Source organism: Alexandromys fortis, unplaced genomic scaffold (assembly GCF_014885135.2).
Source record: "Alexandromys fortis isolate MF-2015 unplaced genomic scaffold, M_Fortis_MF-2015_v1.1 scaffold_62, whole genome shotgun sequence".
Taxonomy (NCBI): domain Eukaryota; kingdom Metazoa; phylum Chordata; class Mammalia; order Rodentia; family Cricetidae; genus Alexandromys; species Alexandromys fortis.
Genome location: NW_026067942.1, coordinates 9083845 through 9095959, shown reverse-complemented (window position 1 = coordinate 9095959; position 12115 = coordinate 9083845).

Genomic DNA, 12115 nt, shown 5'->3' with positions numbered 1-12115 from the left:
ATTCATGAGTTGTGGTAGCAGAAACATGTTTGCATATGTAAGAGTTTTAAAAATACTCTAACCGCCGGGCAGTGGTGGCGCACGCCTTTAATCCCAGCACTTGGGAGGCAGAGGCAGGCGGATGTCTGTGAGTTCGAGACCAGCCTGGTCTACAAGAGCTAGTTCCAGGACAGGCTCCAAAACCACAGAGAAACCCTGTCTCGAAAAAAACAAAAAAAAAAATACTCTAACCATGAATCCTTCAGAAGAGAATGAAATCCTCCTGTGACGTAATCCAGCTTGCAAATACACGGATAGTGTGTGGGTACTCAAGAAAGAAGAGGGCAAAGGCTGTCATCCAGAGATATTAATTCACATGAATAAAGCGATGGTGAAATATTAATTTGATTATGGTAAAAATGTAAGTGCTAAAGTTATAACTATCTAGAAAATGATAGACAAGAAAATGGTATTTTATATTATGTTATAAAGATTATGTAATGGTAAGCAGAAAGAAGATTTTACTAATCCTTATGAATCATGGTACCATGCAATCCTCATTACATATCAATATGCATTAGCTCTTATAAAAACTAGAATTATGAGGACAAAGAGATAGAATTACTTTTGACAATTTAGAAATATATAAATAGACACATTTTAAACAATATAGTGAAAATTAGCAGACTTTATAAACCAGACTTTAATCTGTAAAATTAATCACTTTTAGTTAATCACTATGAAATTAATATACTCTCCCAAGTGTCCATGCAACATTCATAAAAGTTGACTCTATGATACTTTAGTAAGTTCCAAAGACCATTATCCAACATTCGCATAACATTTATTTTTTCTTGACAACCTGTCACCAATTTATTCAAGTAAAACCTACCTACTGATGTCTTCTAAAACTCTGTGGGCCATGTTGCTTCATCTCTATATCTACTGGGAGTCTCAACATGATGATTCAAGAGGCTTTGGGAATAGGTTCAGTGCTGTTAAAAGAAAACATCAGAATAATTAGCTTCCACTTAAGATTTATAAAGGTAGAAAAGGTTTGGGTCTTGGATTCACAACAAAAGGATGAATAATCTACAAAAAACCAATTACTTTTCTAAATCCCTCAGAGAGTGATATTAAACTTCAGCCAGTTTGTCTGATGTCTAAGGAAAGACAGTCTGCTGATGCTTGGGACATGTTTGGCTGAAAGACATATCCTGATCCCTTCCATGATTCTTCTCTCCAACGGAAAATAAAGGTTAAGTCACTAGGGAATGGCAGGTATATGTGCTGTGTGAAGAAGATGAAAGCAGAAATTCTCCTGACAGATGGAAGAAGGACAGAAGGCATCATGGTCCCTACTCCCACAGCAGGGAGGGAAGGACCATAGAGAAAATCTACCTTAAAGCCAGGAACTCTGGGCTTCCCTAGGACTGAAGTCAAACCAAATTGAAAAAAAAAAATTAAAGTTCCATTTACTAACTGTGTGTGTATGTGTATAAATATGCTCACATGTGCCATGGTATACACATGGAGTTAGAGAACAACTTTCCAGAATACACTAGAGTTGTCCTTTTCCTACTACCACATGTGGTCCCAGAGATCAAACTCAGGTTGCTAGGCTTAGTGGAAAGTACCTTTCTGTGCTGAGCCATCCCATCATCCTCCCACCTGTACATACAATTACTGCACTTCAGGGATCCTCTCTGAAGTGTAGAGTCATGGAGATATCTAACACCCAAATGACAACACACAGTGGCAGTTCCAACTTTACCCTAAGTCAGGACCATGCTAGATAGAGGCAGAGCTGGTGATTTACTGAAGGAGACCTTCAGGATCAAAGCAGACCTTGATAAGTTCACTGCCTGACCACAGGGACCCAACTCCTTGCAAACATTAGATAGAGGCAGTGGATCCATTTCTGGATGTAGATGTTGTTTTTCTTAAGGTCAAGGAATCTGCATGGAGTGTTTGACCTTTAACCCATGCTGACAATGCAAAGAATGACTAAATAGAAAAATGTAATCAGGAGGCCCAGCACTTAGCAGAATGGACCCTAGATACAAAACTTATGTGGGAGAATTGGGAAGAAGAAAAGGAGGAGGAGAGAGGAGATAGGAAAAAAGGATGGGAGAGAAAGGAGAGAGAAGAAGAGGGGGAGAGAGATAAGACAGACACACAGACACAGAGGAGAGAGAAGGAGAGAGACAGAGGGAGGAGAGAGAGAGAGAGAGAGAGAGAGAGAGAGAGAGAGAGAGAGAGAGAGAGAGAGAGAGAGAGAAGAAATTTAAAAACTATGGGATGGGATCACATGAACTAAATATGCAATTGGGCTCAGAAATGGAAAAAGAAAATGGAAGAAAACTTCATTATATAATAACTGAGAACTTTTAAATGGCATTAATCAAACAAGATTCAGGGACTTTTTGCAGAACACTAACACTATCAAAAGTAAACAAAGCAAAACCGTGAGGTGCTTTGTGATCAAATACTGAAAAATCAGAGAAAATACTTATGGCAGACAGAAGAAAAGTTAGACAGATGACAGACAGACCAAGGAAGAACCCAGACAGCTTCTTCTTTTTTTCTAAATAAGAAGTCACACAAATCAAGTAACACCTCTGAACGCCGAAAAACAAACAATCTTTAAGAAATTACACAGGACTTTGTACCAGGTAGAATTATCTTTAAAGAATGAAATGAAAGTAAGTTTTCTGGGAAAACAAAAACTGAGAAAACAAATTATCTGTGGTGTTTTACAATGAGAAATATTAAATTAATTTCTTCAGGCAGAAGAAATGCCAGACAGGAAAGTAAGCCTATACAAAGAAATGAAGAATGATGGTGCTATGAATGTGACAAATTAGACATTCAAAGACGTGAAATTTATTATGTGTAAAATCATACCTTCATTTTTTCAAAGACATTGCTTGTAACTAGTGATATCAACCTTGGATATTGTAAATAATGGGCAAAATTGCACATTTCCCCAAAATATGTCGAGGTCTGAACAGCCAGTGTCCTAGAATGTGACTGCCATTAATGTAGCTTCTTTCAAAGCATTCTTATTTATTTATGTAGTTAGTTGTTTATTTATTATAGTGTGGGAGAAAGGGGAGGAGAGAAACATCTGTCTGGTATTATGCTGAGGAGGGGGCGATCTTGCTGAAGCCAGCTCCCTCCTTCCACCACAGGCTTTCAGAACCAAGCTTAGGTCATTAGGCTTACACAAGTATTTTTACTTGCTGAATCATCTCTCAGATCCAGAGGTGGCACCTTTTAAAAGGAGACTGTTAAATTGATCCTGATCCAATTTAACTGGTGTCCTTGTGACTTCCAGAAATGAGGACACAGGCCAACGAAGGGAGACTACAAGTCACAAGAAAAAGACTACACTTTGGGAAGGCAAGCATGGAGCCCTAGCCAACATCAACACTTGGTGTAAGAAGTCCTTCTGTCTTTGTGTTACTTTCATTGGTTAATAAAGAAACTGCTTTGGGCCCTTGATAGGGCAGAATTTAAGTAGGCAGAAGACAGAACTGAATGCTGGGAGAAAGAAGGGCATAGAGAGAGAGTGCCACCATGGATCTGCCAGAGTCAGACATGCTGAATCTTTCCTGGTAAGCCACTGTCACTTGATGATAGACAGATGAATAGAAATGGGTTAAATCAAGATGTGAGCATTAGCTAATAAGAGGCTAGAGCTAATGGGCCAAGCAGTAATTTAATTAATAGTTTCTGTGTGGTTATTTCAGGGCTAAGCTAGCCAGGTGGCTGGGATGCACAAATGGGCTATCTCTTTGCAACAGACACTGAGCTGACTTGATTATAGATCTCTTGCTTCTGGAATCAAGAGAAGGAACTGGCTTTTTAGCCATCCAGTCTCAGGCACTATCACCTAATGAGCTTGTGCCCTTGACTAACACAACAGTTGCCAGGTTTGTCTGTTCTTACCACTTTTCTGTCTGTGATTTGAAGAATCATGCAGGAAGAACCCTTGGAACCACATATTTCTTTTTTATTCCATCAGTCTTACTGCCTTGTTTAGTTACTTTTTTCTGTTGCTATGATAAAATACCTTGACAAAAGCCAACTAAAAGAATTTATTTGGGCCCTCAGTTCTCAATCCATGGGAAAGTCCTGGTAGCAAGAGCCTGAGGCAACTGACCACAATGCATCAGGAGTCATGACGCAGAAAGATGGATGCTCAGTTTGCTTTATCCTGACTATACAGGCCAAGAACTCCTCCCAGGGAATGGTGCACCATTCACACTGGCTCCCAGAACCTTCTGATAAATTTCTAGTTTTCTTTGACCCTAACTCTTGGCACATTATGTTTCGGGCTTGCATGATCTGTGTTTTGTCTATGATATAAGCTATTCTTCCAGCTACCCCTACCTTTATTGACTGGAGGATAGTACTTATAAATCAAGATTTGATGTCATTTCCTATAGTCAAATATGGCTGTGTAAGTTCTCACAAGCTCCCAGACCACATCTCTATCACTACCCTAACTTTACACTGTGTTACTGTCTATAAATCCTGAAATGACCAGTCTCCCAGTTCTCCCTGTCATTCTCATGTCTTCCACAGTCCATCTAACATGCATGGTGTTGACCAACTGTACCTTCTAGATCCTTACCTTCTCCTTGACCTTCATCTGGTCAACTAAATAGTGGCTTCTTTCAAGGGCCATCATCTGCCTCTCATTTTCCTGTATCATGTGTCTGAAAAGGTTATGGCTATGCTGTTTGCTTTCTACTACCACCCTAGACATGGGACTAGATGCTTCCTTATCTCTTGCCTCCTGTGAATGTCCCACATTCTCACTCACCACTGTTCTCCCTGGAATGTCATCCCCTGTACCCTGAGTTTGGTTCACTGCTCATGCTTCTTGTCCTGTTTTCTCTTTCCATTGCTAGAGATGGCTTCATCTATTTCCTTCCTCCTCGGGGCTCCATTGTTTTCATTCTCTCTTTCTAACTAACATTTAACCATTCACTTCCACTTTTATTATTCCTGAAGCCAGATTCCCTAGCACACAGTAAATATAGGGAACAAAATGACACAAAAGCAAAACTCTGACTTCCCTTGTCAGTATCTCCACCAACAATTTACTACCAAACTTTTTTTCTCTATAATGCTGTTTCCCCCTTTTGCATCATGATGAAAAGTTTACTTATCACCTAGCATTTATCTTATGCTGCTACTTGCTGTGCTTTTAGTTTATTCTTTACCAGGAAACATTTGTTAAATAGGGTCATTTTTTCTATAGAGGAGGAATGTCAGATGCATTAGACATGTGTAAATGCCTTCCTTCTCTTATTTCTTCTCACTGAGATTAGGAAATAAGGGGAAGACTGTTATGATTTTAAAATGTGATAGAGCAATAGAAAGAATGCAACATTAGTACAGTAGAACTTCTGATAAGTTCACAGAGGAAGGCACTCCAGCAGAGTGATCCCAAGCTAGAAATTGGAACATCAGTGTTGATTCCACATTTACTAATTATGTGATCTTTGGCAAATCATTGTGTGCCTATAAGCCCTATGTTTTTACCTATAGAAGAAGAAAAACCATGGCATTGTTTGGTTTTCTTTAAACTGTGGTTGGGAAGAGAGGGATCTATTGCATGGGCTACGTTGTTACAGAGACCAAATTAATATCCCAGAGATTTTTGAGAAGCAATTAGAGATTACTCAAACTGGAGTTACTTGAATTGCTGTTGCTATTGGGTTATGAAGTAGAAGATTGAGACCTTGTCAATGTGTTATCCTGCTAACCTCAGGACATAAATTCAGCTCTTCTGTTTCTTGTGATATGAAGACTATGCATAAGGTAAGAGATACAGGCTCTAAGGAGACCCTGCCTCATCTATGTTCCTGTTCACACCATCTGCAGGCTTGTACCTTATCCAGGGCACAGTGGGAAAACAGACAGGACTCCATCCCAGCTTTCTAGGCATAATTCAATCTAGAGTGGACTAATTTTCCCTTTGGCTATTGTGGTGGTTTAAATAAGAAATATCCCACATGGTCTCAGGTATTTGAACATGTGGTCCCCAATTACTAGCACTGTTTGGGGATGTTTAGAAGATGCAACCTTGTTAGAGAAAGTATGTCACTAGAGGTGGGCTTTCAGGGCTCAAGTCTTCCTCTTACTTTCAGTTTGCATTTTTTGCTTTGTGTTCACAGTTAAGATGTGATCTCTCATCTTCCTACTCTATCATGATAGGCTCACCATCTGAAACCAAAAGCCTAAATTAACACTTTCTTCTATGAGTTGTCTTGGTCATGGTGTTTTATTACAGCAAAATAAAAGCAAATAATAAAGAAGTTAGTATCACTGGGTGGGCTATTGTTATGAAGAAGCTGACCATGTTCTGTTGCTGTTTGTCTTTTGAATGTGGAAGCCTTCAGAACTTTGGACTAGAAATGTGGTTGAATGCTGTAAGCAGAGTTTAAAGGACTGTCATAGTAAGAACCTGGAAAACAGGAGTGCTGAGAGCAAGGTTGTCTGTGGAGGCCCAGATCAAGAGGTTTTAGAGAGAAACAATATTACCAAATGAGCTAAAGGCCATTCCTGTGATACTGTGGCAAAGAATCTGACTGCTTTCTGACCTTATCCTAAGAACTTGCTTGTAGCTAAATGAAAAAGTGATAGACTAATTTCATTGGTTGAGGAAATTTCAAGGCAGGATAATATGAGTCCATGGAATGGTGATTATTAATGATTGCTATTTAGGTCTACAATAAAAAAGAGCAAACACGGTAGATAGAAATACAAAAGGTTACTTTAAAGAGAAAAGGAACACCCGGAAAGTTAATGCTGAAGCAAAGCCTGTAGTAAAAGAGATAAGGAGATATGAACCACCAAAGAGAGGTCTCCTTTTCTGCCCTGGAATAAAAAGAGGGATGCCCTGAGAGCATGACCCAACCAAGCTAAGCTTTCAACTTACGAAAGAGAGCAGTATGCAATGCCTATTCCTAGATGACGTTGTTTGGGGAAGTTTATAGAGCGTGGTCTTGCTGGAGAAAGTATGTTATTGGAATTAGGCTTTAGGAGCCTAAGTATTAGCTCTGTTTCCAGCTTGCCCTCTCTGCTTCATGCTCATAATTGATATGTGAACACTGATTATTTTCCTGCTCTCATTGCTATGCTGATTGTTGCCATGTCTGCCCACCATGTTGGACTCTTATCCTTCTGGAACAATGGTTCTCAACCTTCCTAATGCTGAGATCCTTCAATACAGTTCCTTATATTGTGGTAACCCCAAACCATAAAATTATTTTGCTGTTACTTCAAAACTGATTTTGCTACTGTCATGAATTGTAATGTAAACATCTGATAAGCAACTCCTAAAAGTCATGACCCATGGATTGAGAAATGTGGTTCTGGAACTATAAGCCTAAATAAATTCTTTCTTATGAGTTGTCTTGGTTATAGTGTTTCATCAAGGCAACAGAAAAGTGACTAATACAACTTTTAAACCCGATGTTATGAACAAAACACACAAGGGGTTAACATACAAGTTAAGATCCTGTTAAGCCAATTGATAGGGTTGTAAAGCTTATTGCAATTTAAGTGCTTAGCTAATAAATCTCCTTCTCAGCCAGCCCTGTCCGGCTATGGGTACAACTTAATAAGAGTCAGAATTTTCCCGCTGCTAAACTGCCTTTCCGCCAAGCACAAAGACACATCTTTCAGCTGGGAAGCTCCTGAGTTGCCACAGCTGCTTTGGCTGCTTTGAGAAATGTTATTCTGATAGTTCTACCTTGGAATTATTAGTTATGTTATGTTAAAATGTTGTAAGAATGTATTTAAGAAGTCTATAAATCAGTTTTCATTGTGGCACTAAAGATGCTAATTTTAAGGAGGAAATAATGGATGGGATTTTGTTAGAACTCTATAAACATTTTCCTGTGCCAGATTGGTAGGAGTTGCAAAGAATTGTTGCTCTCATTGACTCCAGCTCTCATTTATGAAGGGAAACACATTCACACATCTTTTTCCAAAGGAGATGCAACTGCTACCCATGTTGAGAAAGACAGTTATTAGCAATTTCACCATAGAAATTCAAGCAGAAATAAAGGCATTTAGGTTATTACAAGATATTAATTTTGAGTGTTAGCCAACTTCAGTAAGAGGTTTCTTTTGGGTACAAGGTACAAAATTATCTGCTGATTTGGTGCATGTATCAAAGCGTAGAGCTTCTAGTCTGACCTGGTATCTCTCACGTGTATAAACTCCCATCATGTATTCCGTGTGTTTCTTCCTGTGGTTTTGAAGAGTGGTAGATGGGACAGTGAAATGACCAGATGGTCTGTAGCATGGGAGATGGACTGGAAAGTAACAGAACAGGACACTACACAGTCACCTACACTCAAGTGGTAAATTATGGGACATAAAACTCACTATGTTTATTTTCTGGGTGGATCAGGAAGAGAATTTCCAAGAATGAGATGAAAACAGAGGTGATAAAGATGAGGGAGTAGAGAGAACAAGTTCTGACTGGGAAATGGAACAATGGCCTTGAGGGCCCGATGGTGGCAGAACCCTGTAGTGATGTCTACAACATCGTAGGAACTCCCTCCAAATCTAGATGTAGTGAGCTGTGACTAACCCTTTGTACTGGCTGGTTTTGTGTGTCAACTGACACAAGCTAAAGTCAGCAAAGAAAGGAGTCAGTTGAGAAAATGCCTTGATGAGATCCAGCTGTAAGGCATTCTTCTCATTTAGTGATTGATTAATGGTGTAAAGCCCAGCCCATGGTGGGTGATGACACCCCTGGACTGTTGATTCTAGGTTCTATAAGAAGGTGCTCTGAACAAGCCATGGCAAACAACCTAGTAGGCAGGACTCCTCTATGGCTTCTGCATCAGCTCCTGCCTCTGGGATCCTGCCCTGTTTGAGTTCCTGTCCTGACTTCCTTCAGTGATGATTAGCAATACTAAAGAACAAGCCAAATAAACCCTTTATTCCCCACATACTTTTGGGTCATGGTGTTTTATTGCAGTAATAGAAACCCTAACTTAGACACCAATCAAAAGGCAGAACATGGTGGTAAACAATGAAATTTCAACTGGGAAAGAAAGAAAACACAAATTGTGAACAGGGAAGAAGAGTGACAAAGAAGGAAGAACAGGGTCCAAAAGGAAGAACCCAAGATCAGATACCCTGTACTGATGACAAAAGTCCCAGAGGCAGCAGGTGGAAGCCACTGATCTCTCACAATGGTTATGATATCATCAGTGACTGAGTTAGCACTGGGAAAAAAATCTAGATGGAAAAATTTTAGATTCTAGATACCCTTTAAGGAGATTTTTTATTTTGTCTCCTTGTCTCTGGTTCAGAAGCACTTCAGCTCTTAACAATTTATATGATAGAAATTTGGTCACTGATGTAGTGATATTACAAAGTAGTAGGACCTTTAAGATATGCAACCTCTTGGCAGGTGAATATGTTATTGTTTGGTGCTGTCATTACAAATGATTACAGTGGTTGCCTAGTTAGTTACTGTGCTAGTTAATTTTTGCTGTAAACTTGACAGAACATACAACATTTGGGAAGAGAGTCTTAATAAGAATTACTTGCATGAGACTGGCCTGAAAACATGTCTATGGGAGATTGCTTTGATTGATAATTGATATTAGAAGACCCAACCTACCCATTGTGGGTTGCAACATTAACTAGGTTGGAGGTCTTGAACTGTATAAGATAAAAGAAAGCTAAATATAAGCAAGTAAAGATTCATGCAATTATTTATTTTTTTCTCTGCTTTTGACTGTAGATGTGATGCTTTAAGTCTCTGTCTTGACTTCCCTGCAGTAAACAACTGTAACCTGAAATTATAAACAAATAATTTCTTCTTTCCGTAAGCTACTGATTGGGGTATTTTAGCACAGCAATGGAAAGGAAGCCAGAACAAAATTTATTACCAGGAGTGGGGTTGTTTCTGTGATGACCTTGACCATATTTTGGGGAGGAATGTGGAATACTTTGAAACTTTGGACGTAAAAGCCATTGAATAATGTTGGGAGATCCTAATGATTCATTCTAGTGGAAACTTGCAAGATAGTGATGCTCAAAGAAATGTGTACTATGCAGGCCTGTCTCATGGGGCTTCCGAGGGAAGCAAAGTCTTAATTAAACTTCTGTCATTTGGGTCATTTATGTGATGGTCTAAATAAGAATCTGTGTGCTGGTAAAGCTGAATTGTACTGATTAACTTTAATGATCAACTTAAAATACTCTAGAATCACCTGAGTCTCAGCTGAGGAATTACCTAGATCAGGTTGGCCTGTGAGCATTTCATGGAAGATTATCTTGATTATTAATTGATTAAAGTCTACTGTGGGTAGCACCATTCCCTAGTGTGGTAGTTGGAATAGGAATGGCCCCCATAGGCTCATAGATTTAAATGCTTGACTGTTTTGTCTTCTCTAAGATGTTAATGTTATTATAGTTCTATGACTCTTTAGAGTTGGGGCTTATAGCCAAAAAAAAAAAAAAGGAAGGTAACTGAAAGTTTCCTGTGTCTGTACTGTAGAAATCATCGCTGTAAATGGAAACACGGACTTGGCAGATACAGATTCTTTCTCCCCATGTGCTTTGTAGGATTCTTAGCTGTATCTCTTTCCAAGCACAGAACACTGGTTCTCTCTGTCCAGTTCTCTTGGCATAGTGAAACATGTCTCCTTCTGTTAGCCATTTATAATTCCTCCCTAAACCTTTTAGCATTCAGAATATGCATCCAAGCTTTCACTACAGAGGTCTTTTATCCCAGAGGTCTCCTGGGCAGATCAGATGTAACCACAATGACCACATAGAGCTCAGGAGCAAATAGTTTGTTTGGGCTATAATGGCCATGGAAGATTGCACTAGGTTCTTTTGAAGGAGAACTGCTGTGGGAGGGGGCATAGAATAGCTGATTATAGCCATGGGTCCCTAGGCCCCTTCAACAAGGCGATTCATCTCAGAAAGGGTCGCAGACAGCAGACAGCAGTGCAGATGTGAAATCCTCCAGTTGGTAGCTGCAGGTCTACTCCACAGGAACTTCCCCTAGACTCAGGATTCGCAGGAGCCTGAGATTCTTTCTGCCTGATTTTTCCTTCTCTCTCTTCCCACAGTGAGGAGACCACATCATGGTAGAAGCTCTCTCTTGCAGCTTCTTTTGACATCCACAGATAGTTTTCCCAATGATTGTTTTGTACAATCAAGAGCAGCTTAGTATCTGCTTCTTAGGAGGTCTGGAGTAACATAGCACAGGCCGCCAAACAAACGCCTTCTTGTTTAGAGTTCGAAAACAGAAGGTCAGCCCACGCGGACCCACACTTGCTATCTGGTTCTTCGAATGGTCTGCTCTAAGAGAACCGGAGTTGTTTCAGTTGGGAATTTATGATTCAAAGACATGAAAATGATATGGGAAAAGGGAATGTGTTATAGTAGAGATTTCTAGATAGGAGGTGTGGTATGCCATTCGAGGCCACATGGAGAAGTATGGTCTATTGGGAGACAGAGGACACAAGAGAGAGGTGAGGTTTTATGTGTGTAGTACACACATGAAGGTAGAGATGAAGGACACTGAGCACAATCCATGTGCTAACAAGGATTCTGATACAGACACATATAGTCTTTCAAGATTTAGGGATTGATTGATTGGTTGGTTGATTGACTGCAGTGCTAGAGATCAAGTCCACAGCTTTGTGCAAAGCAGGAAAGGCCAGTATCCTACCTCATCTTTACTATAGTCTCCTCCCTCATCTTTACTGTAGTCTCCTACCTCATCTTTACTATCTGGAGATGCAAGACAATGATAAGAAATCAAGACAGTGTTGTAAGAAGAAACATTTAAAAACAGTGGGAGATTCATAAAACCAAAAACGCAATTGCAGACTTATCCTTAACGATCCCTCTCTCTTTCTCCCCACTCTTCTCTCTCCTATCCCTACCTTTGAACTCTTTTTGTAGCAGAAGCTAGCCTTGAACTCCTGGTCCTCCTGCCTCCATGTCCTGATGTCCTGACTCCTGGGATTACAGATGTGTATCACCATACACACTGAAAGATATCAAACATGGGAGTCTGGAGAGATGACTCAGTGGCTAAAAGCACTGGCTGATCTTCTAGAGGACCAAG